Source organism: Amphiura filiformis, chromosome 15 (genome assembly GCF_039555335.1).
Source record: "Amphiura filiformis chromosome 15, Afil_fr2py, whole genome shotgun sequence".
Classification (NCBI taxonomy): Eukaryota; Metazoa; Echinodermata; class Ophiuroidea; order Amphilepidida; family Amphiuridae; genus Amphiura; species Amphiura filiformis.
In genome coordinates, this window is record NC_092642.1 from 47,143,852 (window position 1) to 47,151,078 (window position 7,227).

The following is a 7,227-nucleotide window of genomic DNA, read 5'->3' on the forward strand; positions in this document are numbered from 1 at the left end:
AGAATGCATGTTTGAAATGTGTTTGGCCCCCTTTAAACAAATGAAGTTGCGAACCCCTGATGTAAACAATTTATCCCATTGTTGGTGGGTTTGGAAGACAGCTAGAAACACACAACTTTTTACAATGAAATACAGTAAATGTGAAATAAACCATTCATTTTTAATACTTACTTTTAACCTGAAATTATTTAACCTATTGTACTGATTGTTAATGTTATAAAATTCGAAGTACAATGATTATAGTGTTTTGTTCAAAATCAACACCTTTCATGCTTTCACAGATCATCGCAAAGACACAATCTGCTTCATCATTGTTTATGGAGGCCCAAGGAGGCATTTTTGAAAATAGAGTTACAAACATTAGGCTATCATACACTGAAAGTTTTGTGATGTGAATTTTCTTATGTATGTTATTGTTTTAACTCCATATTTTTGCTTTTCAAATTTGCCGCCTTTGGTCTCCATCCACGGACCTGATCGTGTCACATAATTATTATATACCCTGAAAATACCCTAACGATATATTTATATACAGGAACTCTAAAAAAATAATGACATACAAACTACTTACAATCTGAATTAGGGCCGCTACAGACTTTCTAGTGGATGTAGAATAATTGATGTAACATTATTATGTAACATTTGTTATTTTAATCTAGTCCCATTTTAATTCCAGTAATGTTTAACTTCTAACAAATGTTTGATGACGTAAAATCAATAGTATTTTTCAATTAGACATTCAACGTAACATATTATTGATTTTAGTCATTTTACATCATCAAACATACCTTAGAAGTTGAATATTACTGGAAATAGAATGGGAATAGATTAAATAATGAATACATGTTTCTACATTGAATATTCTACATCAAATATTTGGAGTCTGTATGGCCCTTAAAAGTCTACTTACAATATAATGGTTAAATACAATGTACATGTAATACAAATGGTATACTAATATACATATGTTCAGGGTGGCACTTAAATTATCTACTTACATTTGTAAGAATGAAGAGGTATTGCTGAACAATTGAGGTATTAAAATTTGTACACTTCACATACATTCTTCTGTTAACTTCTGTTAGTTATGAGTTTTGCCACTTTTTTTTATCCCATTGAAAACATTGCTAGTACTGTCTGACAGTGCTGCTGTGCTCCACAAAAATACTGGATTTCTAGAAAAAAAATTAATACTGAATACATTGTCGATAACAATTAGCGATCGATTTTCAAAAATGCAGGTACTGTATGGTATTCTGAGAGCATTTATTGAAGTTTGGTTGAATGTTTGAATGGTGGGTGTATATTAGAGGGGGGGACTTAGAGACCATATGGAATATGGGGAATAAATGGGATTACAATTTACATATATCATTTTGGCAAGTGAACTTGCCCTGTTTGTAACATAGCAAATGTGCTATCCTATACTAGTTTGTATCAAAAGTCTAACTTTCCTAAATTTTAATCAAAATTTATGGAGAAATGTTGTACAACTAGTTTATAATTCAGATATATACAAAACTAAACTGTCATGAAATGATCATATAATATGCCTTGCTTCAACTATCAACTAATAAAATAAAGTAAATGCAGAAAGAACACTTCTTCATATTACAGTAATCTTGAAATGGGCACTTCCAGTTGAAATCCATACACCCTGTATTGAAGACATGACCATCTCCCACACAGGGTCGCAGTGTGAGTCATCCTATTGTGTGTGGGGGTGTGTGTGTGGGGGGGGAACTGACCATGATTGTGGGGGAATCGGGCCTGATGGGGGGAGCACAAGCCATTTTGGCAATTTTCCTCTGGGATTTTATAAATTTTCATATCTAATGGGAGGGGCACATATCCCTATGAAGCTATGCCACTGCAGGGAGTGTGAATTTCAAATGGAGTCATCTGCTCCAAAATCAGTTGTTCCAGTTGACATTCGTACACCCCATATGGAAGGTCATGTATTACCTTAGGTTGATCGCCGGTTCCGTCCGGTTGCTATTGTTCTAAACAATGGAACCGCCGGTCGAGTTTTGATTTCATCCCTTATATAATCTTCCATACAGTGAGTGTAGATTTCATTGATCAGGTAACCCCATTTGAAATTCACACTCCCTGTGTGGTAGATAAGATCATGTCTTCCATTTGGGGTACATGGATTTAAACTGTAATAGCCCAATTTGTTAAAACACTTGAAATAGACGAGGTGCAGAAATAACATGTATAAAAAATCAAGAAAAATATGTTGGAAATATCAAATCTGTTTATTCCTATGAAATAAATAGAATGTGTGATAAACAGAAAATGTGTGATAAAACATCAATCTCAACTCTGAATGTTAAGAACAATAGCAACAAAATAATACTAAATGGTACATTCCTTCTCCGTCTACCTGTCGTTTGCCCTCTTGAACACCAACTGGTTTGCTATAAAGACCCCGAGTGAAGCAAATAACACAATACATAATATGGCATACATGTGACTGTAGTAAGCACTTTATATTATTTCCAATTCCAAATGCATGAAATGTTCATATCCCTTAAATAAACAGGCACAAACAAAACCTTTGTTCAATAATAGTATTAATACTCTTAAGGGCTGGGGTATGAACGTTTGGACAGTATTTATTTTGGGACATTAGAGCACATCAGACATATCGAATTGCATTCTGAATCGAAGAATGTCATTCTGATATCAAATAATTTTGATTTTTGAAATTAGCAATTTAATACACATTTTATGGCAAATCATTAAAATTGATATTTTGATATTTAACAGTACTTGAAGTAAACTTTATAAATCTGATGATTTATACTTTAAGTGTATGTAGGTGGGATGAAAAGCCGACGATCAATTGAAAATTTTGACCTTTCATTATTGAAGATATGGATTTTTTTTCCCAAAACACCAAAAAAATTAGGTCTTTTTGGGAAAAATCCATATCTTCAATATGAAAGGTCAAAATTTTCAATTGACCGTCAGCATTTCCTCCCTGCTACATACACTTTAAGAATATATCATTAGATTTATATAATTTACTTCGAGGACTATATATATCAAAATTTGAAAAATATCAAATTTTTATAATTTGTCATAAAATTTGTATTATATTGTGATTTAAAAAAATGAAAATTATTTGATATCAGAAAGACATGCTTCAGATTCAGAATGCAATTCGATAGGTCTGAGGTGCTCTCATGTCCCACAAAAATACTGTCGAAACGCAATAAACGCTCATTTTGGATCCCTTAAGTAACCTATATAATATAATATATAGTACAAACCTACAAAATATATAGTACTTTACAATTGTATGGAATACATGATTTTATAGAAAATACTGAAACATAGTATATATCATTATGAGTTTGGCAAACTGCCAAATAGCGATTCATCTCTTTGTCAAATTCATGTTCAGCATGAATTTTGTTGAATCAATGAACAGGGGATCAATCTTACTATAATTCACCAGAATCTGTCTGTTTGTGTGTTTGTTTGTCTGTCCGCCTCTTTTCTCGGCGACTGGGGGTTGCGCGTTCCTCAAACTTGGTGGGTGGGTGCAGCTTGGTATGAGGAAGAACGAGTTTATATTGGTTAGTGGGTCAAGGTCACCCAAGGTCATCCAGGGGTCAAATTAGTAACAACTGTTTTTCTCAGAGACTGGGGGTCACACGTTGCTCAAACTTGACGGGTGGGTGGGTGCGTCTTGACCCAGGACAGAACAAGTTTGTATTGGTTAGTGGGTCAAGGTCACCAGAGGTCATCTAGGGGTCAAATTAGTAAAAACTGTCATATGGGCATGAAACTTGGTGGGTAGGTGCATCTTGACCTAGGACGGACAAGTTTGTATTGATTAGTGGGTCAAGGTCACCCAGGGGTCATCTGAGGTCAAATTAGTAAAAACTGTTTTCCGCCTATTTTCTCGGAGACTAGGGGTCGCCACGTTCCTCAAACTTGGTGGATGGGTGCATCTGGACCTCAGACAGAACAAGTTTGTTTCAGTTAGTGGGCCAAGATCACCCGAGGTCATCCAGGGGTCATCTGAGGTCAAATTAGTAAAAACTATCGTATGGGCATGAAACTTGGTGGGTACAGTCAACTTTTAGAGTCAAATTTTTGGACGGTCATTTTGGTGTCATCCGGGGTCATCTGAGGTCAAATTTGTAAAAAATGTCGTATGCGCATGAAACTTGGTGGGTACAGTCAACTTTTAGAATCAAATTTTTGGACGGTCATTTTGGGGTCATCTAAGGTCAACTTACTAAAAACTGTCGTATGGGTATGAAACGTGGTGGGTACAGTCAACATTTAGAGCCAAATTTTGGAAGGTCATTTCGAGGTCACAAGGGGTCATCTGAGGTCAAATTAGTAAAAACTGTCCTATGGGCATAACACTTGGTGAGTACAGTCACCATCAGTCAGGTAATCGCAACAGCCGAGAACCGCCAAATACGGGTAACCGCCTAGTCTATATAATAATACGCATCGTCTATCTGTCTGTGTGTCTGTCTGTCCGCCTATTTTCTCGGAGACTGTGGGTCGCACGTTCCTCAAACTTGGTGGGTGGGTGCATCTTGACCCGAGACAGAACAAGTTTGTATTAGTTAGTGGTTCAAGGTCACCCAAGGTCATCCAGGGGTCATCTGAGGTCAAATTAGTAAAAAACTGTCATATGGGCATGAAACTTGGTGGGTGGGTGCAACTTGACCTGAGACGGAACAAGTTTGTCTTGGTTAGTGGGTCAAGGTCGTCCAAGTTCATCCAAGGGTCATCTGAGGTCAAATTAGTAAAAACTGTCATATGGGTATGAAACTTGGTGGGTGGATGCATCTTGACCCAAGACAGAACAAGTTTGTATTGGTTAGTGGGTCAAGGTCATCCGAGGTCATCCAGGGGTCATCTGAGGTCAAATTAGTACAAACAGTCATGGGCATGAAACTTGGTGGGTACAGTCAAAATTTAGAGCCAAATTTTTAGAAGGTCATTTCAGGGTCACCAGGGGTTATCCGAGGTCAAATTAGTAAAAACTGTAGTACGGGGATGAAATTTGGTGGGTACAGTCACTATTTAGAGCCATATTTTGGGAAGGTCATTTCAGGGTCACCAGGGGTCATCTGAGGTCAAATTTGTAAAAACTGTCATATGGGCATGAAACTTGGTGGGTACAGTCACCATCTGCCAGGTAATCGCGACAGCCGAGAACAGCCAAATACGGGTGACCACCTAGTCATTAATAAATATCAATTATTTCATTAGGCCATCGGCAATGAATTCATAGTTTCCTCTTTGAGATCTTGAGAAGGGGGCGAGATCACATTTCATTATTCATTATTTTGCATCATTCATTATTTGCTATTGTAGAGGGTTATATATGGATTCAAACAATAAAACATGTTTTAAATGAATTACTGCAGCATATCATAGGTTCAGTTTGCTGAAGTTTGCTCATATTGTGAAATCAAAATATTTTAAAATAAATTACTATTATTGCAAGCCCACCTAAAAATGCTCCGGAAAGGGACGAGGGATTCTAAAATTTCCATTACTTAGCACATGCTCTACCCCTTCTGCTGCAAACCACTGCTAAATTGCTTACAAGAATGAGACAGACATAAACAAGTCAACACTTTCATAATGACATCAACTTTTAAGAAAATTGAAATTTGAATGAAAATAATGAAAGTTTTGACCAGTTTTGAAAAATGACGAGCCCTCCAAGAGGAAACTATGAATTCATTGCCGTTGGCCTTAACAGTGATTTGGGCATCGGCATGATAAATGAGCAAAACGAGGCAGTATACAGGGTTAGATAATTATTTGCTTATTCAAGCGAATATGTGTGTAACATGAATTGAACAGCGGCAAATCGATATTCGGCATTCTGTCAAACTCATAACAACATTTCATAGGAATGAATACAAGTGGCAAGTATGAATCTCAAAAATGGGCTATTCAGTTGAAATCCATACACCCCTGCAGAAGACATGACCTTAATCTCCTACACAGGGGGTATAGATTTCAAATAAAGTCACCCATTCCGGTAACACCATTCTAAATTTACAATCCCTGTGTGGGAGATTAAGGTCATGTCTTCCACAGGGGGGGTGTATGGATTAAATGGAATAGCCCAATACACATAATAGAATTCTACAAAACAACTACTGTACAATATTTGGTGCTGATAAAAAATAGAAAATATGTAATTTTAAGGGTCCATTCAGTGATCCCAGTGAAAGTGTAAAAAATAAAAATTGTGTAAAAATTACGTAAATGTGAAGGATTCATCATAAAATAAAAAGGTATTTTTGAAATGAAATATTTGGACTTTTTTTTATGTTGAAGCCTATGCCAGCATACAGACTTATGAACTAATTTGATTGGTTATACAAAGAGGGCTTTATCATGTATGAGCCAATCAGAGATGTGGTAAGAATGGCTTAAAAATGCTAAGAAATCTAAAAGCTCTACTTTGATTGGTTACTCAGATGATTACATCATTTAATTAACCAATCATGGGCTCAATAAGAAGATAATTAGTGGGGTTAAAGATAACCCTTCATCCGATGATACATCTTCATCATCAGTTAATATAAAACGATATAATCATGGTATAAATGATGATTTTACCACCTGACTACCATACCATACAGTAATGACAATATCATACATTATGCGATGACCTAAATACACTGCAACCACCACACCCTACAAAATACAGGTAATCAAATTTCAGGCAGGTCTGATGAGCCACACGACTCTTACCGTCTCCTAGCAAACATGGGTTCATTCAATACGCTTTTAAATGACAAATTTTATATTGGTTAAAATCAAGGGCAAGTACTACAGAATGAACAATTTTCTTGGATTGAAAAATCATTTTTTGCAAACATTTAAGCAAAATATTTTACCAACACTTAAATAACATTCTTTTTTTTAATGATTTGCACCAACATTTCCAAAACGTTTTGAATATTATTGAAATGTTTTATACCCTTGAAGGTACTATATCCTGACATTTAAACATTTTCTGGCAACCTTTACTAACCTTTTGTGAATGTTTAAAAAAAAAAATTTGTGTTTGATGGGATGTTGGTCCAAAATATTTATGGAAAACTTGTACTTTTGTACTTCCAAAAAATCAGTATTTTTTTTGAGTAATAATATTGTGTTGCCAGTTAATTCAGAATTGTTTGATACTTTTGTGGCTTGCAGTTTTATACAGGCAGATGT